The sequence below is a fragment of the Dermacentor andersoni genome, chromosome 3 (genome assembly GCF_023375885.2).
Source record: "Dermacentor andersoni chromosome 3, qqDerAnde1_hic_scaffold, whole genome shotgun sequence".
NCBI lineage: Eukaryota > Metazoa > Arthropoda > Arachnida > Ixodida > Ixodidae > Dermacentor > Dermacentor andersoni.
In genome coordinates, this window is record NC_092816.1 from 158,216,451 (window position 1) to 158,240,896 (window position 24,446).

General features: G+C 48.9%; 1 protein-coding gene across 2 annotated transcripts in view; it reads left to right on the top strand.

Moving 5' to 3' along the window:
- LOC129383097 (uncharacterized) overlaps window positions 1-24,446 on the top strand; it is a 167,653-nt gene that overhangs the window by 44,803 nt on the left and 98,404 nt on the right. For both annotated transcript variants that reach the window (XR_011893137.1, XR_008611029.2), the window contains exon 2: window positions 5,152-5,359. The gene's annotated coding sequence lies outside the window, so the exon portion shown is untranslated. The remainder of the gene's footprint in view (window positions 1-5,151; window positions 5,360-24,446) is intronic.

Genomic DNA, 24,446 nt, shown 5'->3' on the forward strand with positions numbered 1-24,446 from the left:
TGCATTAGAGGCGACTCGTCAACATCTATCGTCATCCCTGAGACAGCGGCGAACTCTGAGCACGGATGTCGTGTGTCTACTGGCTGCTTTAGAAGTTTGTCATAACTCTGACAAAGCGCAATGACGACAGACAATGTGGTCGGGTTTCCGGCGACCAACATCTGAAAGGCGTCGTCCTCCCTCGAGGATATGCCTGATCTTGTCGGCATCTGGCATAGTTGCGTCGACACTGTTGCACAGATTAACGACGGCTTCGATGTAGCTGGCGAAATTCTCACCTGGTTGCTGGGCGCGTCCGCGCAGGCGTTGTTCGCCCTAAAGTTTGTGGACAGTAGGAGGACCAAAGACTTCCGCGGAGTTGGTCTTGAACGCCGAGTATATCTGGCATAGTTGCGTCGACACTGTTGCACAGATTAACGACGGCTTCGATGTAGCTGGCGAAATTCTCACCTGGTTGATGGGCGCGTCCGCGCAGGCGTTGTTCGCCCTAAAGTTTGTGGACAGTAGGAGGACCAAAGACTTCCGCGGAGTTGGTCTTGAACGCCGAGTATGGGTGCGATCGGAGATCGTTGTTGGGCGCGTTCGTTCGGTTACCGGTTCGCGCGATTGGCCTACTCCGCGCCGACGTCGCCAGCCGCGGGGCGTGGCCACGTTTTTGGTGACGTCGAAATGACGACACGCTTCTGTCAATCATGCTCCCACTGAGCATTTCGTCTGCTAGGCGCCGAACGCGACGGGAGTTGAGAAGTTTGGAGCGATCATCGCTCGTTACGAGACCGGCTTCGCATGGCGCGTCTAGTGGATTAGATTGAATCCAACCAGCGGCGGCGGCTGCGGAATGACACGTTCGGATCCAATCCATAGTTTAATTTGAGAAAATGGCGCTTTCTTTGGGAACTTAGGCTGTTGCGCTGGCGTCGCTCGAGGAGGAAGGAGAGTGGGTGGCGGTGCGAAACGCGTTTGAAGAAAGGGCAGAAAGCGAATTCCGGCATCGCTTTCGTTTCTCGAAACAAATAGTGCGTTGGTTGTACAACGAAATCGACCCCATCCTCCGTGTACGCGAGCCACTGGAATGTTGTTGCTGTCTCTTGAAAAGTGCGCCACTGTGCTCATCGTTTCTTCTTTTTTTTTCGCTGTGCGCGACACCACCTAGGGGCGACGCAGAGAAACTAATAGTTATAAATTGTATTATTCAGGCGCACTGCTATTCGAAAACGTGTTTAAGCTTGAGGAGAAAAAAGTACATTTTTTAGATAAAGATTTAATTCATTGGAAGACAAGAAACATTTCGTTATGTAGTATGCTGTCTGCAAGCAGACGACAAACGAGGGAAATAAACTTCCGGGGAGTTCACCGCTTGGCGATTGGCTGCTCTCTCGGCTCCGCTCACAGAAAGTTTGCATACTGCCACGTTGTGACGTTGGAGGAACCGAACAGAACGCGTATCGAACAAAGATCTCCGATCCCGCCCCATGTCGGTATGTTGGATTCGTGGGGCACTATAACGTAAAACTATTCCAAACTTTTCTATTATAATTCTGCAATAAGCCCTTCGCGATCCGTCAAAAACTTTTTTGGAGCACTCCCACTTAACCTGTCTTTCACACGACGTCACGAAAACCGCGATAGCTCCCCATCTGATATGACGTGTACACACCGATTATGGATGATTTGACCGAACAAAAGAAAAATAGTTATTTCTAATTCGACATCTTTTCGCCATCAGCCCTCGGCTATAGGTCAGAAGTTTCTGGGCTGCACCCACTTCACCTGCCTGTCACGCGACGTCACGAAACCGTGAAAACTCACCGCGTCAAATTGACGTGTAAGCGTTAAAGATGCATTAATATGTCGAACAAAACTGAATTTTTTTCTGAATAGCCGCAGGCTGCCCTGGTCGGAAAGGAATAAAAGATGGCTGTCACCGATAGCTCATGCAGTGGCTCTCCCACCTGCCGGAGAGCATGGGTTTATTGGCGTGTAATAAAGCTTTTTGCGTGGCCGTGTAATGCTTTCAAGCACTTTCAGCACTTTTACGACCTCGTTCTGCCAACTCTTCTTTGCTGAGGATCCGTTTTAGCATCATTCTTAAGTTTCCGTTGCATGCCGCCGCGACTGTCGACGAGCCGCCGCAAGCTAAGTAAGGGAAAGCGGACCAATCGCAGACTCCGGCTGCACCCTCTTCATCGGGTTATCGATTTTCAGTGCAGTGGCTCGGCCGCATTGAATCCCTCTCCACTTGAGCGTGCTCCTCGCCACATGTGAGCCAATTAGACAAGACAAGCGGCTCAGTGTAGGCAATGTTATTCGTTTTTCAAGCAAACAAAAGTGACCTCCTATGAACGAGGAGAGCGTTTGATTGGTCGGTTCCGACAACCATGCGCCCGATGCTTGCGTTGGCGGTTACTCAAATTTGACATCAGGACATTGGAACAAGAACATATTGGAATAGGTTAACGCTAGAGGGCCCGTGGTTAGGGTAACACGAATGTGCAACGCTGCTCAACTAGAAAATTACGTTGTTGAGCTTTGCCCAATCATCCCAGTGGTTCTCGCGCTCACTATGTCGTACGAGGCGAGCCACTCCTCGACGTCCTGATCACCGGTACTTGCAAAAATAGCAGGATCCCGCTGCCGCTGCACGCCAGCACAGATGAAAGTTCGTGCCGTGACTGCAGCTAGTTGAGCTGGATCGTCAAGCATCGTTCAAGAAGGCTGGGCAGGATCGTGCGGCAAGGACCGAGATGGTTGAAGGGTTCGGCTTCGAAGTTCCAGCGCTGATGTAGTTGTACGCAGCACTCCCCATCAAATGTCAAGGTGTTTGTTGACAGGGTACTCTAGGAGAGAGAGGTCGAACTGATTTGATTTGATTTGATTTGATTGATTGCTTTCCATATACACACACACACATGTACAGAGGAGTGGTAAACGGAGGTGGATGAGGGAGAAAAGCCACAGAGACGCGGCTTGAGGTAACCTCACCCCCTTAGGTACAATATGGCTGCATGGGGTAACACATCAAGCGCCATATAAATTACATTTATATAGTGGCCATAAAACATTGCAGTTATACAATATATGAAAAAAAAAGTGAGATACTTCCACAATAACAATGCAAACCACATTGCGCATTGAAATAAATAATTGATAAACACTTGGTAACATATACAAAAAAAGAACATAACATACATTATTAATCATTAACAAACGCGCTCTAAAGAGGTGAAAGCAACAGAGTTTTTGTCGGTGCGGTAGTCAAAACTCTGCGGGCATATTAGAGGCTCGATTGCGTAACATTTGGACGACGCACACAGAAGAGAAACACGTACAACAGCGCGCTACTTGCAACTATCGTTTTATTCCCTTGTCAATGGAATAAATATTGGAAGATACTCGGGGGAGGAGGGGGGAGGGTAACAACAAGTAGCGCTCTGTGATGTGTGTTTCTCTTCTGTGTGTCGTCCAAATGTCACGCAATCGAGCCTCTAATATGCTATACCAACACGCCCGGTCCTCAACCTTCGCAACTCTGCGACCAGTCCGACCGGCCCCGTACGTCAAGCGCTGGTGATGTGCCTGACTGACCGGCACTTCGTTACATTTCATACGCTGGAGATACGCCGGGCTAAAGGGCGCTCCCTTCCACTTCGTACGTTCATCGATTGGCAATGTCATTTTTTCCGATTGTATCGCTCCCTTCCACTTCATATCTGGATTTGCCCTTATATAAGGTAACCATCTTCCGTCAATAAAATTCAGCCCTTGTGTCTAGTTCTTGTTACTTTGTGGATGCATGTGTTAGTGCTGTTACAATTTTCCAATTAGATATACACAGCGGCGCGCATACTTCACCGAGCAGCTCAGAAACGAGCAACTGCATGCCTCGCACAACTAATAAAAATTGTAAGAACACATGGATTGAGTGAGTGTTTTGAAAGCACACAATTATCGCACACACATCAAACTTTCAGTACACGTCAACAATGCAGTGTCCTCTATTACCTTTAAGTACGCAATGACTGCTATGTACGGTCCTCCCAAGACGACAGCGTACTTCTTAAGCGTTCGATAGAAGGCCTCTAAACGGGCCAAAGACTACGGCTTGGCAATTTTAACTTGACCCGTAAATGAGAGACCCACACTAAATGTTCGGCTGCGCATGGCTCCCAACAAGTTACAGTTTTCTTTAATTTATACACCACTTCGTGACTAACTTAGGCTTTTCGGAAAACAGTGTAAATTGGCATACAAATATTTTGACCGCTTCTTGTCGCATAAATAGCTTCACTGTAAATGTAGGTGTCCAAAATAGTTAGCTCAGAGTACCAAAATAACTTCTAGAGCCGTCGTTGAATGCATGAAATGTGAAGAAAAAGTGCATTCTATAACTCATTGCGAAGCCTATAATTAGTGAAGGAAAAATAACTTCATACACTTAACCCTTAGTAAGGCCCTCAATTACATCAAATGGGAACAAAACATCACGCATTGTTCTTTTACGGAACAGGAACACAATACGGATAACTTTGGTGAAACACTTTGAAGCACTTGATAGGCAAAATTGTGGCAGCTTGAGGATTTTTGAGATATTGGTCAAACGCCTCTGCGGTTCGTAAATTATGGTTCAGACACTCCGGAACGCTGTAATTAATGGCCACAAATATACACGCAAGACAACTCGTTTAGTATACGGAAGAAACAAGGCGAACGAACAGCGCACATTGCATGACGAACGAAAATAGGAATGGAAAACGAGACATGTCCGAGTGTTCTGAGTTGTCATAATTCACCAATGCCCACTTGAAACGTTCGCCACACGTCCTCCGTAACTCGGCCCCCGCTCCACGGCAACGGGTAAATTGCGCTAGCGTTTCGTGCAACTTCTTTAAGCTGGCAAAAAACTGCACTGGCGAATTGAACAGTGAGGTTCAGCACCTTGTGAACTAATCCAGTGAGCAGAGGCGAATCGAATTCATGTCGTGCAGCTTCTGGAAAAGACGCGGACCGAGAAAGAAAGTGAGCCGTCTTGAAACACATCTTACCGCCTGTTCGCTGCCATTGAGCCCATAGAATCTAGCAATCACTGAAGTGGATCGAATATTTTTTTTTAAACAGGGAGTGACATTGTATATGGTCTTCCCTTTTTTACAGAGACGCGCTATCTTCAACGTCAACAGGAAAGCGAATCGAAGTGAGGAACGTGAGAGACTCGCTTTCTCATTTGAACACGGAGCGCACCTTCGGCGTGTAAATCGATTCAACGATGAGTACCTACAGTCCATTCATGGCAGCTCCTTTAGATGTCTTGGCACAGCGACTCGAAGTCCTGGAATGTGTCGGTTACCACTATGTTTATAAGGTAAGTTGCAAACGTGCTGGCGAATTGTCGCGCAGCAAATCCACGGCTCATTAAATGAAAGGCTATGTTGAGCTGCAGATTGTTGCGTTACGCAGCTGCAAGAGTAAATGCCTAGACTTACGTGCCATGAGCATAAGCTTGGCGAAAGAAAGTTAGAAACAGCAAGAACGTTTCGCAAAATCTATAAACAATGTGATACTGTTTTCAGGTTTCTTTAGCTATCGGTGCCGCTTATATTGCGGGTTGACGTAGTCATGCAAGCAACGCGGAGGTACTGAGTGTCCCTCGGAAGCCCTTATTTTTGCTTCGGATTTCTAGCCATATGCAATTACGTTGGCGAGTGTGAGATGTCGCCAAGAAAAGGGTCGCACAGCTTTGCAGCACGAATCGAGCACAATGCGCCAGCTCAAATCTAGTAGCACTTCCAACAGCTGATCGCGCAGAAACAGTGCTGAAGCGGCAAAGGTTTCGTATTCGCGCGCTTTCGATGAGGCAACGTGCGGCGCGCCGCTGAAAGCGCCATCTCGTTTCTCGAGAACGAACAGCTCTGCGAAAAGGGTCCATAGATACATTGAACCGGATGTGTTAACGGCGTGCTTTCTCTATGATCAGATTTTGTAACAGGTTCCTTGGGTCACTATCTTTTTGAAAGCTTGCTATATTTCCTCAATAGATAGGCTTATTATTTATTTTTACTATTCTGTTTCTTTATTTAGCTTTTCTTTATTTCTGTGACCGATCTTGCTGGCGCGCATATGCGACGTTGAAGATGAATCAACATCGACATGCTTGATTCAAGGTAACTTGGTGACCGAGTCGGACCCATGAAAATCAAATTAGCGTTTTCTTTTTGTAGATGCACCGATTCCTTTCTCTACTTTTACAATTTTCATAGGTTCTAATGCTGCAGCGACAGCGCCTCCCTCGTTTATAACTGCATCCACCGTCGCGACGTTGTTGAATACGAGCAAGTTGAAGGAGTCATCGGCAATGCCTTTGAGGATGTGGGATACCTTGTCTGACTCAGTCATGTGTGCATCAACTTTGCGGCACAGAGCCAAGACGTCCTGAATGTACGTGACACAGGGCTCTGTTGACGTCTGCACATGGCCGAAAAGCGCCTTCTGCGCGGCGAGTTGGTTACCATAGGGGTTGCTGAACAAGTCTCGGAGCTTTTGCTTGAGCGAATCCCAACTGGTGAGCTTATCTTCGTGCGTCCGAAACCAAACTCGAGGTGTGCCACCGAGGTAAAAGACTACGTTGGCGAGCATGGTAGCAGGGTCCCAACGGTTATTGCGGCTGACGTGTTCGTATAGGCTGATCCAGTCTTCGATGTCTTCCCCATCTTTGCCCGAGAATACGCCAGGATCACGAGGAGCAGGGAGAGTGATGTAGGTTCGTAGAAGTGGCAGCAGGTGTCGGAGGCGGCTGAGTCGAGTTGTCATCACCGGGAGCCATGAAGGAAGGCTCGACATACCGTCCACTGCGAAGCTCCGTGACGAGGTACAGGGAACGTCCACCTCCACCAGATATGTTACGTAAGAAGACGCAGATGAAAAGCTATATACAAGTATATTTACAACGTAATACGCCGCACTTGGCCAAGAGGCAACAGCCCGCGCTAGCCTCCAATCGTCGTCGTCGTCTTCTTACTGCTCGCATCTTCGTCATTGGAAATGCTATTCCGTAGCAATATTCTAAATATAATATTTTTATTATGTGGAAACACTTATCAATGTCTATTTAAAATAACTGTGTGGTATAGTACACAAAAATAGTTTTGGGGGATATAGAAATTCGGACCCCCTTTTTCGTTCTGATCTACATGAGAGCCTTTCTGTACAACATCGTGATTCGAAACCTGCACAAGCATCTACTATAAAGAAAAGCAAGGTAGCTCCAGTACTACATATACCCAAAAAAAAGAATCAGCACTGTTGGTGTTGTGATGCGCAATATAGTCCGGACACTTGCAAGTTTCAGACAGCTTCCTGCAACTACTGCAAGAAACGCGGACACATTGTAAAAGCGTGCATAAAGAAGCGGCAAGAGGCAAGAACCAAGAGGAATAACAATATCGAAAATCCACGACAAGGAACTTCGACAACAGCCTCAACACCAGACGTGGCACTTTACGAACTGAACTCCTTAGGCGATGCGACCAGCACATATAAGGTCATGATGCAGCTATGTATGCATGGCAAGTCCTTGGATTTTGAGGTCGACTCAGCTGCAGCCTGCACTCTCATTGGTGAGGCCACGTTCGAAGCCATGTGGACACATGACCCACCACGGCTTGAGACGAACAACGTTCTCCTACGCACATGGTCAGATCACCCCCTTCGAGTTCTCGGCTGTTCAAGGGTGGAAGTAACGTACAGGCACAAGAGGTTTAGATTACCGCTTGTCGTTCTCAAGGCAGCAGGGTGTAACCTCCTCGGACGAAATTTGCTTCTTCATCTGGGTATACAGATAACAGGCGTCAATGACGTAGCAAACGACGAACTTGTTTTCAAGCTTCTGGACAAGCACCAGTCTGTGATGGACGAGGACATCTCAAGACATGTCGGTCCTGCGGTACAAATCCAACTTGTGGAAGGAGCAACGCCAAAGTTCCTAAAACCACATCCGGTTCCCTTCGCGCTGCGGTAGACTCTAGAGGTGGAATTGGATCGACTGCAACATCAAGGCATAATCGAGCCTGCGCAGCATTCGGATTGGGCAACACCTCTCGTAATGGTTCGAACGACGAATGCTTCGTTACGAATTTCCAGTGACTTCCGTTGTACGGTGAATCAGGTATTGAAGAAGACAGATTATCCACTTCCCGCAACAGATGACGTCCTCAGCCACTGAGGGGCAGCAAGGTCTTCAGTACCCTAGATTTAGCACAGGCTTACCAGCAACTTCACGTGAAACCACAGAAAGCAGAGATATTGCTACATGCGTGTGGTATTTGCTTGTTTGAACGAGACGCGCGGGCGCCATCACTCTAGAAAAAGGAGGAAGAACGAACTGGGCTCGCGCTGAGAATCTAACCGGTCAGCGCTGCAGCCGCTGTTGTAAATATAACCTGTAAATAGTTGCTCGTCTCACTGACGCGTCCTGCGCGTAACATTGTGGTGAAGGGTGCGGTTCTCCGTGCTCGCCACGGAGCTCCGCAGCGGCCGCACCGTCCTGCTTTCCGCCATAGCTCCCAGTGACGACACCTGGTCTCCTTCTACTCCTGAGACCCCGACAGCAACGTACGTTACGGTTACCAATCCCCGCGATCCTCGTATATTCTCTGGCCAAGATAATGCCGACGTTGAGGACTGGCGCAACCTGTATGAGCGTGTTAGCCAAAACAACCGCTGGGACCCTACCATTACGCTAGCCAATGTCCTATTCTACTTGGGCGCAACTCATCGTATGTGGTTCCGGACACACGACGACGAGATCTCTAGCTGGCATGCTTTCAAGGAGAAACTCGTCGACCTCTTCGGAAATCCCACAGGTCGGCAGCTGGCTGCTAGGAAAGCTTGCTACTCGAGTTCAGTCTTCTACTGAATCGTTTGTCTCGTATATGCAAGACGTGCTCGCTCTTTGCCGGAAAGTCGACGAGAAAAGGGCTGAGGTTGAAAAAGTCGGCCACGTACTTAAATGGATCGCGGACGACGCCTTCAACTTGTCGGTCTTCAACAATGTATCCACCACTGATGTCATGAGCGTGTTAGCCAAAACAGCCGCTGGGACCCTACCATTACGCTAGCCAATGTCCCATTCTACTTGGGCGCAACTCCTCGTAAGTGGTTCCGGACACACGACGACGAGATCTCTAGCTGGCATGCTTTCAAGGAGAACCTCGTCGACCTCTTCGGAAATCCCACAGGTCGGCAGCTGGCTGCTAGAAAAGCTTGCTACCCGAGTTCAGTCTTCTACTGAATCGTATGTCTCGTATATGCAAGACGTGCTCGCTCTTTGCCGGAAAGTCGACGAGAAAAGGGCTGAGGTTGAAAAAGTCGGCCACGTACTTAAATGGATCGCGGACGACGCCTTCAACTTGTTGGTCTTCAACAATGTATCCACAAATGATGTGATTGTCAAGGAGTGCCGCCGCTTTGAGTTCGCCAAAAGCCGCCGCGTCATTCCACAGTTCTCCCGGCTCCCTAACGCAGCTGCGACGTCGTCGTGCGTTGACCTTACCGCTTCACCACCTTTAAATGAGCACGTCACAAGTATTGTTCGCCGTCAATTCGAGGCTACAAGTCCTGCGCCATTCCATTCACGCCCACTGGAACCCACCGTTGACCAACCAGCACCAGCAATCTCCCTCATTCAGGCAGTTCTGCGGCAAGAATTTGCAAACCTAGGTTTTCCTGCAGCCTGCTCCGTCTCCCGACCTGAGGCCCGACCGGTGCCGACAGCTCCGCCTCACGGCGATCTGTATTCCCCTCCCTGATACCGCAACCCTGCCGAGTGGAGAATTCCAGACGACAAGCCCATTTGTTTCCGTTGCCTCCGCATCGGACACGTCGGTCGCCACTGCCACGCATCCTGGACGTCCCCGTATTCGAGCTCCTTTTCCCCGTATCCTCGCCCATATGCCGACCCGCGCCGTTACTCTTCTCGCCGTATGCCTCCTACCTCTGACGTATACGTCGATGTCAGTAATCCTCCTCGCTCGCCGTCACCTCAGCGCCGTCGGTTCCCGTCACCCCAGCCACACCGCTTTTCGCCGCCGAACAATTATGGCCCATTCCGGACGGAAAACTAGGTCATGCAGCTCTTGGAGTTAGTGCTGCATCACGTTCGTCCTGTCGAAATCTTCCGTTGACGCTCCTCACCAACTCAAACCTAATTGAAATAAACGTAGACGGTGTTCCGTTGACGGCATCAATTGATACGGGGCTCAAGTGTCCAAACTGAGCGCTAACATATGTCGTCGCCTCAAAAAAGTTCTTACGCCTGTCATCACTCGAGCCGTACGCGTCGCCAATGGTTACAGTGTTGCCGCCAGGGGTATATGCACTGCTCGCATATGAATTGCTGGCCGCCAAGTTACAGTCCTGTTAACCGTGCTGACCAGTTGCCCTAATGACCTAATCTTCGGGCTCGACTTTCTGACGACGCATCCTGCCCTCAGCGACTGTTCCAGCGATACGTTGTGCCTCTAGCTTCCTCTTCTTTCAGACGTTCGCCCCAAAAAACCGAACACCCTCTGCACTACAACGTTTGTTCGCTGACCTCTAGAAGCCCTAACCTTCGTCGAATTGGACTCAATGGCAACCGTGGCTGATGGCGACTATGTCGTCGCACTTATTCGTGATGTCCTCCTGGCGCGCGACATCTCTGTGGCACACTCCGTCGTAACCCTTGCGGCTAATCGCATGTGTCTCCACGTTATCAATTTTGGCTTGACGAAGCAAGTGTTAAGTGAAGGCATGTTAACGGTGGCCACGTTCCGGTCAGTAAAAGATGGCCATCACTGCTTTTGCAGCCGACGCGTCTCCAGATCCACCTGATTACCCGCTGGATGTCTTGAACCTCGACGGCCCATTAAATCCCATTGTCGCTCCGGACCTCGCACCTGACCAAGCAGCCGCCCTATATCGCATTTTCCTTTCCCACCGCGACATATTTGACACTGACAATCGACCACTTGGTCAACGTCCCTTGTTAAGCATCAGATAAACACTGGTGATGCTGTTCCCATTCATCGCCGACCATATGGCGTGTCCACGGCAGAGCGGCAAGTTATTCACCAGGAAGTAAACAAGATGCTCGCCAGAGACATTGTTGAGGCCTCGTCGACTCCTTGGGCGTCACCGGTCGTGCTCGTCAAAAAGAAAGATGGCACGTGGCGTTTCTCCGTTGATTGCCGCCACCTAAACTGAATTACTAAAAATGACGTTTACCCTTTACCACGAATCGACGACGCTCTTGATTGTCTTCACGGTGCCAAAAACTTTTCGTCCGTCGACCTTCGATCTGGCTATTGGGAGATTCCCGTCGATGAACAAGACCAAGAAAACATCGCTTTTGCCACTCTAGATGGCCTCTACCCATTCAAGGTTATGCCGTTCGGTTTATGCAATGACCCCACCACGTTCGAACGGATGATCGACTCTCTGTTTCAAGGTTTCAAATGATCAACTTGCCTTTGTTACACAAGGGCGACGACGCCCTTGTGTTTTCTCTTACATTTTAGATGCACCTTGAGTGCGTCGCCGCTATCCTTGACATCTTCCGCAAGGTTGTGCTCCAATCAAACTCATCGAAGTGCCACTTCGTGGCCAACAGAGAACAGTGCTAGGCCATCTCGTCAATGCTTCCGGAGTACAACCCGACCCGGAGAAGGTTCGAGCAGTAACGGCTTTTCCTGTACCTCAGTCTGTAAAACACGTCCGGAGTTTTGTAGGGCTTTGTTCTTCTTTGGACGGTTCGGAAAAATTTCGCAGCAATCGCTTGGCCACTAACTGATCTTCTCTAGGACGACGTGCTTTTTACATGGGGTTCTCCTCAGGCTGCCGCATTTTCACGCCTTATCACGATTCTCACCAATCCACCGGCCTTGGCCCAATTTGACCCGTCCGCACCTACAGAGGTCTGAACCGATGCCAGTGGTTATGGGATCGGCGCCGTCTTATCGCAACGCCAACACGGACACGACCGCGTTATAGCCTACGCTACCCGGCTCCCGACAACGGCAGAGCGCAACTATTCGATTACCGAGCGCGAATGTCTTGTTCTCGTCTGGGCTGTTTCAAAGTTCCGCCCATATTTATGTGGCAAGCCCTTCTCAGTAATCACAGACCATCATGCGCTCTGTTGGGTTTCGTCGCTCAAGGATCCTACTGGACGGCTCGGTCCTTGGACCCTCCGACTACAAGAATATCCCTACACAGTGGCTTACAAGTCGGGACGCCAGCACCAGGACGCAGACTGCCTCTCTCGCTACCCAATCGAAGACCCGACATATACGTCTGATACTGACACAGACGCCTGTGTTCTCTCTATTTTTCCACTGCTCCATGTCGCCGACGAGCAGCGCCATGACCCGTTCTTGCGCATCATCATTGACTGCCTGGAATCTTCACTTGCCGACAGTTCCCTTCGCTTATTCACACTTCAAGATGGCGTACTCTACCGCCACAACGTTCACCCCGATGGCCCTGCATTACTCCATGTGATTACTAAACACCTTCGCGCGGCTGTTCTCCATGAACACTTCACGACCTCCCGACTGTTGGTCACATGGGTGTGTCACGTACCTACGACCGGATCCGCCGACGCTTCTTTTAACCAGGGCTTGCTCGCTCCGTTCGAAGATACATAACTGCGTGTGAGAAATGCCAGCGACGCAAGACACCATCGACGCTCCCTGCTGGGTACCTTCAACCGCTTGACATTCCCGCGGAACCATTCTTTCGGTTATGCTTACTTGGCCCTTTATCAATTTCTGCCTCTGGGAACAGGTGGATCGCTGTGGCCACAGATTACGCCACGCGCTATGTCATCACCCGAGCGTTTCCTACAAGCTGCGCCACAGATGACGCCGATTTTCTTCTACACGGCGTGATTTTATTACATGGAGCTCCGCGACAACTCATCACAGGCCGTGGCCGGACATTCCTTTCAAAAGTTACCGCGGACATCCTGCTGTCCTGTGCCGCGAGGCACAAGCTTTCCATGTCATACCATCCGCAAACAAAGGCCTCACGGAGCGTCTCAGTCCCACTCTCACGGACATGCTCGCGAAATATATCTCTCTAGACCACACTGACTGGGACGCCGCTACGCCGTTCGTCACATTTGCCTCGCGCCACGACACCGCCGGTTATTCGCCATTTCTCCTTTTGTTCGGTCGAGAACCAGCACTGCCCCTCAACACAACCCTCCCTGTTCACGCGGCACCGACCAGTGAATATGCACTTGAAGCCATCGCTCAATGTGCCCAAGCAGGGGAAATTGCCCGTGACTGCCTTCTGAAATCTCAAGAGAGTCAAAAGCGTCTGTACGACCGGCGACACATGGACGTGCACTTCCCGCCTGGTTCTTTGGTGCTTCTATGGTCTCCGTCGCGTCGGGTCGGCCTGTCATAAAAACTGCTGTCTCGTTACACAGGCCCCTACCGAGTACTTCGTGCCGTGACTCCCGTCACCTACGAGATCGTCCCTGACGACCCATCTGCTTCCCAGTCCAGTGATGTCGTCCACGTTACACGACTGAAGCAGTATCACCCTCCCAGTGATGACATTTAGACGCTCCGGCACGTCACTTCTGCCGGCGGGTGATTATGCTACACGCGTGTGGTATTTGCTTGTTTGAACGAGGTGCGTGGGCGCCATCAGTCAAGAAAAGAGGAGGAAGAACGAACTGGGCTCGCGCTGTGAATCTAACCGGTCAGTGCTGCAACCCCTGTTGTAAATATAACCTGTAAACAGTTGCTCGTCGGACGGACTCGTCCTTCGCGTAACAATATTTATCCTGAACACGCTGTAAGGGCTCCACAAGGTCAAACGGTTGCCTTTTGGAATCTCTGGAGCCACAGCCATTTTTCAACGGTTTATGGAGACTATCCTGGCTTGCATCACAAGCGTTTCTGAATACTTAGATGACGGGATCGTCAGTGGAAAGCACGCCGCTTAACACGCCGTCAATTTGGAAGAAGTCCTCTAGAGACTGCAGAAATCCAATCTGCGCCTAGGAAAAGACAAGTGCCGTTTTGTGGTGAGACAAGTTTCATTTCTAGGACACCGAATTGACGAAACAGGAGTTCACACCAGCGAAGAGAAAGTTCGAGCTAAATTGAGGTTCCAGCACCAAAGTGCAAGTAAGCGCTGCACTCATTTCCAGGAATGCTGGCTTTCTACGACAGATTCTTGAAGAACAGGGCAAAAATTGCCAGCTGTCTCTACCAGCTCCTTTAGCAGGACGCCACGTGGAGATGGGAAACTCGGCATCAAGAAGCATATAACGAACTGAAGAAAGTGCTGCTCAGTCAGACCGTACTGGCAGACGGAAGGAGCTTCTTATCTCATGCGACGCTTCACCATACGACATAGGAGCTGCTCTGTCTCAACGTGACGACCAGAATAGAGAAGCAGGGATCGTATTTGTATCCAGGACTTCTTGGCCAGCGGAACGAAACTATGCACAGTTGGACAGAGAAGGCCTTGCTGTAGTGTTTGAAGCTCATAAATTACACGAATATATTGTGGAAAGAAATGTAACTTTCGTCACTGACCATCAACCGCTGCTCGGCGCACTGGGCCCGAAGAAACCAACGGCTCAAGTACTTTCACCACGAATGTGTAGATGGTGCATCAAGTTATCTGCGTATGACTACAACATCGTCTACAGGCACGGCAAGAGCCATCTAAGCGCAGACGCGTTGAGCCGATTGCCATTACCAGAACGCACTGACGAGCCATGGCCAGCAGGCGACGTGCCATTGTTTGAAGCGTTGTCGAGACCGCCGTTTACAGCCACTGAGATAGCACGTCAGACGCAACAAGACAATATCCTTCAAAGGCTATACAAGTGAGTACAGAACGGTACAGTGGAGAAACTCGCTTGAGATGACTTCATTCTTTACCGACAAAGAGCGACTGCCCTGGCAGTTCTTCGAGACTGTCTCACGATTGGTTCACGGGTGATTACATCAAGCTCAGTGCGATCTCACGTTTTGGAGCTTCTACATGCTGCTCACCGAGGACTCGTAGCCATGAAGAAGTGGCGCAAGAAGCTACGTATGGTGGCCTGGAATCGACAAGGTTACCGAACAAAGGGTGCGGCAGTGCCGTGAAGGCAAATCGACGCAGAAGAGCCGACCCAAAGTTCTTATTCCCACCTGCGACCGCCCCCAGACACCGTGGAACACAGTGCATGTTGATTTCGTGGGGCCACTACACGGATTTCGTGGGGCCACTACTTAGTTGTGGACGCGTACACAAGGTGGGTGGAATTACGTCACGTGACACAACCAACATCCGCAGCTGTCATGGATGCACTCCGAGGTCTCTTTGCTACTTTCGGCATTCGCCGACAATTCGTCTCCAACAACGGAGAGCCTTTATTTCTAGCGAGATAAAGCAGTTCTATGCTTCAAATGGCATACAGGTGAACGCACCAGCAGTGTATCACCCTGCGGCAAACCGCGAGGCAGAACTCTACGTGGCAGAACTGAAGAGAGCCCTTATGATGGATACAAAGTGGTCCATACAGTGTCGACTTGCGAGGTTCCTGTATCTGCAACAAACGACAGTTCATACAGTTACAGGAATGACACCTGCGAGAGCGATGTTTGGACGAGAACTTTTGTGTCCGCTCGACATACTCAAGCCGGAGACGGAAACACAGATCCATGAATGCCAGGAGACACTGAAGCAATCGCGTCGCTTCTGAGTTGGGGAAAAAGTGCTTATCCATCAGTTTTTAAAGAAGCCAGACTGGATTGATGGTGGAATACTGCGCCGCGTCGGACCACGATCCTGGCTCATAAAGAGCGTCCTCGGAAAGGTTCGGCGTCACCTCAACCACACAAAAAAAACGACTCAGACTAGTCAAGCAACCCAAACGTCGACGAATTGGAGCATAGCAGACAAATTATCGGGCGCTATGCCAAAAGTAACAAGTTCTGCTATTCCCCTGGTACCGGACCCACTCGATACAAAAGACGCTTGCTCTCAACCATCGACCTCGACGTCACGAGCAGCTAGAACGACGCGGCAACTGCGGCCACAAGAGGTTAGGCAGCCCCGAGACCGCTATGGAGACTTCGTCTAAGGGAGCAAGAACTGAAATGTCGCCAGAATACGACAACGATGAAGTGCGCGTGCAAAGGCGCTGGCGGAATTTTGGACGAGCGCGTCTTACGGAACAAACGTCTCGCCAGCGCTGGCTCCTACGCCGGAAGTAGGTCAGCTACTATGCGCCTGTTTTCTTGACTTAATAAATCGTCGGCAGCCAACCACGGCTGTACCGACTTACCAATTTTTGTTATGTTGAAACCCTTTTCAAGGTCTATTTAAAATAACTGTGTGGTGTAGTACACAAGAAATAGTTGGGTGAGATAAACAAATTCGGACCTTTTTTTATTTCATACTGAGGTACACGACATCCTTTCTGTACGACATCGTAATGGGTGCCGTGGAATCCGAACTATGCACATTAACAGAATTTAACAGTTTGCAACTCCTGCTATTAGGTTAGAACGAAGATAGGCTGGAATAATGTAGTTAAAATATATTTCATGGAACCCTTCCCGTGCAGCTGTGTGTGCCGAAAAGGTTAACATCGTATGTTATGCTGGGGGGGGGGGGGGGGGAGACTGAAGCGGTGCAACAACTTGCTAGATGAATGTTTTTCATGTCGTTAACCATAGTGCGTCATGTTTACGACATTTAAATGCACTCGTGGTAGGACGGCCACATCAACTGGCGGCGAACCGCTGCGACACTCACGTGGCTGGATGAAAATCTCGCCTCCCTCTATTGCTCTGTGTGTAGGTGCGAGGTGGCGTGTGCTCTAGAAACAAACAAGAAATGTGGTCTTCAATACAAAAAAGCAGTACGGCAAACTTATCCGTGTTAGTTAACTGTAAATGACAGTAATAAAGCACTTCTTTATTTCAAGCAATACATGAGACAATTGCAAAGGCTAATTCTGGTTAGGGTATCGTTGCTCTCAGTCTTCTATGTCGTCACTCTCAAGTGCTTCTCGACCGGCACGCAGCCAGTGCTTTAGAGAACACACGAGCTGACTACTCCTTCATGAGGGGACCCTCAGGATCCGCTCACGAGGGGCACAGTTTGAAGGGGCCAATTTAAGAAAGCTAAAGCCTCGGGGGAAGGACCTCAAATCCGGACAGCTGGAGGGCACCTAATAACGCCAGCTGGAATCTGCACAGCAGGAATTACCTTTGAACTAACCAGCGACATTCGTTATCCCGAAGAAGGGCTTACGAGACGTAATTCTCGGCATTGGAATCGTGAGCCAACGCTGGCCATTCATTGACGTGATTTGGAACACGGTTGTTTGAACTTGCCTGTTCTAGCCTTGTCTTACGATGTACGGCTAGTGTAGTTATTGATTTCATGCAAACTGTGGATGAACTATTTGCATTTATCAAAAGTAAGGTAATGCGCATGTACAGATATAATTCTAATCCTAGCACTTATTACGTCAACAACATTCCCTTAGATTTCATGTCATATATATAAAATTGGTATACACATTACAAATAACTTAAATTGTGCCATTAATATAGAGTACGTCATTAAAGGGACACTAAAGCCAAATAATAAGTCGACGTGGACTGCTAAGATGCCATTCCAGAAACCTCGCAACACTTATTTCGTGCCAAGAAAGGACTTAGTTTACGAGAAAATTGCATCTGAAAGGTCCGAAAACCTTTTTCACAATTCAAATCTCCCGCCACGTGGCGGATTGCTGAGATGGTGACGTTACATACGCCATCACCACCTTTTTTTGCCGTCGTTGAGTAAAACGGCGCCCGACAGACGGCTGCACCCAGTCAAGACTGAACGGTGGATTGGCTGCTGCCGCAGCTTTTTGGTCAAGCGGCATAGGCCGTTGGGGCATCCCGCGACATAACAAGGCAGTAGAATTCTCTGCTACTGGCAATTTGTGCGAGCTTCGAGAAAATGAACAAATCACGGTTCTAGTTGAAGTCTTCGGAAACGTAACTTGTGAGGGGTCTGGGCCTTTATGTTACTTCCAGCGGTGACACATTGACTGTTGTCTTGTACGTCCAGAGGCGATAGAGCCCAAAGGGGTGAACAATAATGAGCAGCATTTTGGAGGCTGGAGTTGAAAGAAAAAAAGAGCCGCAATTACTATGGTGTAAGTATGAGTGAGTTTGTGATTGATCTACGACAAAGAACAGTGCGCAAAACGCACCATGACGTAAAGCGCATGCACACAACAACGTTTTGAGTGTGAAATTCGTTGAATAGCGTCTTCTTGTGTCGGCCGTGCTTAGTGAAGCCTCGACTAGATTACATTTTTTCTGTCAGATACTAGGCAATAGACAGTGATTTTATTATATGTCAAAAGCTAATAATCTAACTGTATCACCGGAAGTACATTTGCCACTACGGTGCAATGAATTCATCGCAGTGCAATATTATGCAGAAGCAGGCAAAACTATTTATTATTTATTCCGTACTCCGCATTACAAATTTTAGCAACGTACCACAATTTCAAGCGCCTCGTTTCACTTGCGTTTTAAGAGCAATCACCTTGTTATGACTATTATATTCAACGCTTATGAAATAACTACAGGAATCTGTTCAATTCGCCTCGCACGGAATGAATTTCAAAGTTAAGATCACGAAGCAGTGCTTTTCTAGGGTAGTCGTCAAATGAACTGTGCTCGGCTCCAGTGATGAATTTTCGCGCTAGCTAGCGCACTTTTTCATGCAACACATTACGCGGCCAGATGCGACAGATCAGTAACAATGGAATCCCTGCAGCAGTTATGCCAGTGAAACGTCGTAGCTGATCGTCCTAAAACACGTTTGCTTGGTGGCGGCTGTGAATATTGGACGTATAAACTGGCTGAAATGTTGTTGTGGTTATTTAATAAAAACGAACCTGCGTGATGCTGCTCAAAGTAAACGACCACCCGGTTCGCAAATATTATCGCCATGCAATTTGAGTCGATAAAGGGCCTGAGCTGCAATTGACGTTAATATACTGCTTCTTCTAGAACGTCATTGAGGCCTTCAAAAGTTTATTCAAATAATAAAACACACCTTTAATAACAGAAGTGTATTAAAAACAGTAACCTACTTACTTTGTAGAAACAATTACATGGTAACTGTTGTAGCTTCGACGGGGCGGCCGGACGGATGGCCTACGGCATGAGGCCTAAACAGCCGGGGCGCGCAGCGCCGCAAGAAACGTCGGACTGCTTCAGTCGGTGACCAGACCAAGAATGATTTTATTTCCGCAAGGGGAAACGCTGCAGGCAACTTACAGCGTTTGGCGCTGAGTGGCGCCCTGACGTAAACGACCCAAAACGGAAACCAGAATTCAACACAGGATACCACACCACCTCTCCCTTGAGAGGAAAATGCGCTACTCGCTCTCCTCACAAAAAAGTAAGTCATGAGTTACAGAACACATGTTAGCACTGTAACACGCGTGTTTAGTGATGACATCTGTACACAATAGAAAATGACATCTTTGGCCTCCCCATTTTAAGAAAAACACGCAACATGAAAACTGAAAATGAACACGATTGCACTACAGTTCTGACGAGTTTCAGTACCCGTCTTGGGAAGACGATGAGATGCCGATTTGCACACACGGATCATACATGAAAAAAAGTTCAGAGTACAAAAGTAGGCAGTGCAAACATCTGTGTGCCCCCTGGGACAGCACTGATGGGTGGCTCATTCGCCCTGAGCCTGACTCGAGACAGTCTCTGTGGCTGCCATGGATTGTAGATTGTGCGTACGAAGCACTTTACACTCCCAAGAAGTTGGGTGAGTCCCCCCGTAAGGATGCTAACGACTTAAGTGATGTTAAAAAAAACTTTTTGGCATGAAAGACAAATTCGTATGGCGGGTATTACCGTAGTGAAAATGTGCGTACTACATGTTTATGATGCAAGAAATGTAACGCACAAAAAATGTATGGTATCCCTTCTACGGGGATACTAAGAAATGAAGAAACGTGTTCCTACCACTAGGATCCACTGATAAATCTGCAGTATAGCAGTAAGTACAGCATGCCCATTGCACCCTTTATGCTGCCAGAAATCCCCCCATTTGAAGGATACTGCTTATGCCCTATTTACCTAGCAAACATGTAAGGAAAAACGTTTGGCGTTAAGAGCCGAATTCGCATGGGAGGGTTGAAACCTCTGTAGCCAGTAACCCAAGGCAGAAAGTTACTTGGAAACATAATCCTTAAACCGTTCCAGAGGTTGTCTATGGTGTGTAGACCTACGGAGGACTGGTTCAGGTTGTAGAAGAGGAACAGCGGAAGTGTTACTCGTACACGAACTGGAAGGTGTGTCAGTGTCCTGAGTGCCTTCAGTGGCAGTGTCTTGGGCAGGAATGTCGCACGGACGTTCAGGAGACTTTTCTGCACGGGGTGAACCCAGTGGTGGTGGTGACACAGGTGGTTGCAAAGAAGTGGCTGCAGCAGCAAAATGGGTACCAGTAGGAACTGGAAGAAAAGGTGGAAAACTATCGTCAAAGGATGTGTCTTCATTGAAATGACTCCTTTCATTTGTTGTACTTCCCCAGTTTAGAGGCATTCCACCGCTTACCATTTTCAAGCTGGAACGTACTTCGACCTACATTACAATAAATCTTGAATGGACCGGAGTATTTAGAACCAGATTTCCGTGAAATACGTACCCTAACCAGATCGCCTGGCTGAAACTGAGGACACTTGCTTGCGCGACGACAATCCACATACTCTTTAGTATTTTCCTGTTTTTCACGTGCTCTACTCTGCACTTCATGGCGCAACTTTAGAGAAGCAGGTTCAGGATGAATTGGAGGCATGTTTACGACGTCCAGCCGAGTTTGTGGTTGTCGACTATGGAGCAGCATAGCTGGAGACACCGGTAGTAATATGTGGAGTAAACCTGTAAATTGCTAAGTATTCTAAGACCGCAAGCCTGAGGTATTGCTGTTCCAAAATAGCAATCTCTATGAATCTCTATGAACACGGTCAAATCTTTCTACCTGGTCATTGGCTTGGTTGTAGTAAAGAGAAGACAAAAAAATGTTTAATGGCTCTTTCCTTCAGGAAGTCTTCGAACTGTGCACAAACGGACTGTGCTCCATTGTCGGACACAATAGCATCAGGAAATCCTTCTCTACTGAATATGGACATGAGACTGGGCATAATGGCTTCGGATGTGATGGAAGGCATAAGGGCAACTTGGGGCCACTTGGAATGATCGGATAGTAAACCATGACCAATGCAAAGTGTGCGTACTGTGGAGCACGATAAAGAGGGCCTATTATGTATATGGCTAACTTCTCCCATGGTCTTAACGGCCATTCGACAGGCTGTAATAGAGCAAAAGACTGTTTGGCAGATTTATGTGCTTGTTGGCACACAAAGCAGTTTTCCACAAGTTCCTCAACTTGCCTATCCATGTAGGCCACCAGTAGATGCCTCTCAATCTGAGCTTGGTTTTCGTGATGCCTAAGTGACCTTCATGAGCGATAGACAGGAGTGTCTGACGCAAGGAAGCTGGAGGAACGACACGTTCCCCTCGGAGAAGCAGATTATCCATGTAGGACCATTCGGACTGTACAGCAGCATATGCCTGTAACTCTGGCGGAAGGTCCACCGCAGTTCTCCATCCTTTTACTATTTTGTCTTTTAAAGCTTGGCACACTGGATCTGCTTGTGTGGCTGCTTGGAATTCCTCCTTTGTAATACAAGATGAAACTAAAGACTATTTCCTCATCTAGTGCTGGCTCACATTCGGGAGGGACAGGTAGGCGTGACAATGCGTCCGCAATGACATATTGCTCACCCTTACAGTACTCAATGGTGAAATCGTAATATAGCAATCATGCATTCCACCTTGAACTTCTTAATGGTCACTGTCCAGGACCCTTTGAAGATAGCAATGCGACTAGAGCTTGGTGAACAGTTCGTAGGATGAACTGTCGGCCCCACAAGTAAACATGCCAGTGTTCACATGCAAACAGACATGCCAATGCTTCCTGTTCGCCTACGGAGTACCGTCGTTCTGCGGAAGATAAATTACGAGAAGGAAAAGCTACTGTAAAGAGCTCATTTTCGAATTTTTGCGGTAGGACGGCTCCTATGCCAACGTAAGAAGCATCAACCGTCACAACAATAGGCAGATGCGGTTGAAACATGCATACCACCGGGCGTGATGCAAGTACGTCTTTAATCGCCTGAAAGGTGCATTCACTATCCCGATCCCAGGCAAAGGCTTGTCCTTGCCTTAGGGGTTTCCTTAGCGGTTCCATTACGTCGGCATACTGCGGGATAAATTTAGCGTAATATCCCCTGAGGCCGAGAAATGAATGTATAGCCGTTTTGTCTTTAGGCTGTGGTGCCTCCACGATTGCCTGGATTTAGCTATCCATCGGCTAAATGTCGTTGACGGAAATTCTGGGACACTGGATACGCACTTGTGGTTAAGCTGCATGTCTGCATTACTTATTCTAGATAAGACAGTTTGCAAGTCATGTTGCAAGTCATGTTGCAAGTCACGCTGAGTGTGACCCTGCACAGGAACATCATCGAGGTAGCACAAGGCACCTGGACAATCTTTCAAAACAGAAGACATTATTTGCCGAAAAGTGGGCGGAAGGCGCAGATACCAATCCGAAACATACACGCGTAAAGCGAAGGAGACCGTCATGAGTTATAAAAGTAGCAAGCTCACGGATTTTCTCGGACAATAAAACCTGGTGATAAGCGGACTGCAAGTCCAACTTACTAAAGACAGTAGCACCAGCGAGTCGATGCAACAGCTTATCAGCTCTCGGTAGTGCAAAGGCATCGATGATAATAGCCTTGTTGGGGTCTCGAAGATCGACGCAAAGTCGAATGGAATTGTCCTTTCGAACGACGACGCGCGGAGAAATCCACTCGGATGCAGTGACTCGTTCGATGACATCCGCTGATTCCAGCCGTTGCAGCTCGGCGGAGACTTGCTCACGGAGAACCAGAGGAAGAGGACTCAGTTGCGCCGAGACTGGTTGCACTGAAGCTCGGAGACGAACGTCGTAGATGAAGCCCTTTACAAGTCCCAATTTTCCTGAGAACAGATGGCTGAACTCTGTTGGAGCGTTTGGGTCAGCTTTTTGGTTGGAGGCTGAACGCTTGGGTTAGCTGGAAGTCCTGAACTTGATGGCATGTGAGCGAAGACCCTTGAATGTCAATGCCCAACGCTTGAATGGCGTCTAAACGCAGAAGAGACGTGCCTTGGTTCGTGACGTGAAATGTCACTACTGCAGCCTTGTTGCGGTAGCTGACGAGCATGAAGAAACGTCCTGAATGCAGAATTTGTAGCTGCAAATAATTCTTGAGTCGAAGACTCGAAGGAGATAATGAAAAAACCTTGAAATGTTCTTCGTATAGGGAGCTGTTCATCAGTGACACCGTACCTCCTGTGTCCACGAGCAACTCGAGTTTAGTATTCGCAATGTGGACTTCGGCGCGAATTGTTGCCGGACGGAATTCGGTGCTTGAATCGTAAGCACAAAAGGGACTGTAGTGACTGATTGCGTATCAGCGGTTAACGGAAACAAGCAGCGTTCCAGCAGGAGACTGTCGCTGCGTTCGGTTCCTCAAAAGGCAAACCAGAGCGTAATGTCCCACTTTTCTGCCCGCACGGCAGGTAACGTGCTTTGCCGGACAGGCTGAATCGGATGCGATGTGTTGGGTTGAACAACATCGGTAAGAATGGGGTGCGATGTCTCCACTGGCTTCGCAGAGTTCGGGCCGGTCGTCACGTTGGCCGGCCTCTCGAGAATGCGACTGTCCACCATGCCTTTGATCGCCATTTTGAAGGTGCCGGTTCGAGGGAGAAAGGCGGCGGGGACCGCCATCTTGCGCGCCCGGGTGAGGAAGGTGATGGCTGGCGACGCCATCTTGGCGTTGTGTCGAGACACGCTGAACAGACGAGCTGTTGAAGACTTGAAGTTCCTTGTCAACTTGCACCACGCTTCGTCCGATTTCCTCGCCTTTCTTGAGCGTGAGCGACGATCGTTCGTAGAGTAGCCTTTCTGGTATTCTTGTTGATGTGACGCCTTGGAGCATTTGGTCGCGAAGGGACTCGTCGTGCCAAGCGCCGAACGCACCAGCAGGCGCTAGCCTTTGTAGTGCGGTGACAAAGTCCTGGAAGGTTTCCCCAGGAAGTTGCTTCCTGTCCCGGAAGATAATGCGGCGCACCAGGGAATTGGTGCTTTCTTCGTAGTGCTGGTCGAAGATGCGCAGAATGTCTTCGAACGTAGTAGCCGTCTTCTTCGTTTGCGACGCGAGGTCGTAGTAGAGACGTGCCCCTCGATGCGTAAGTTACTTAGTAAAACGGCTTTCTTCCTCTCGTCTTGAAGTGCCTCGC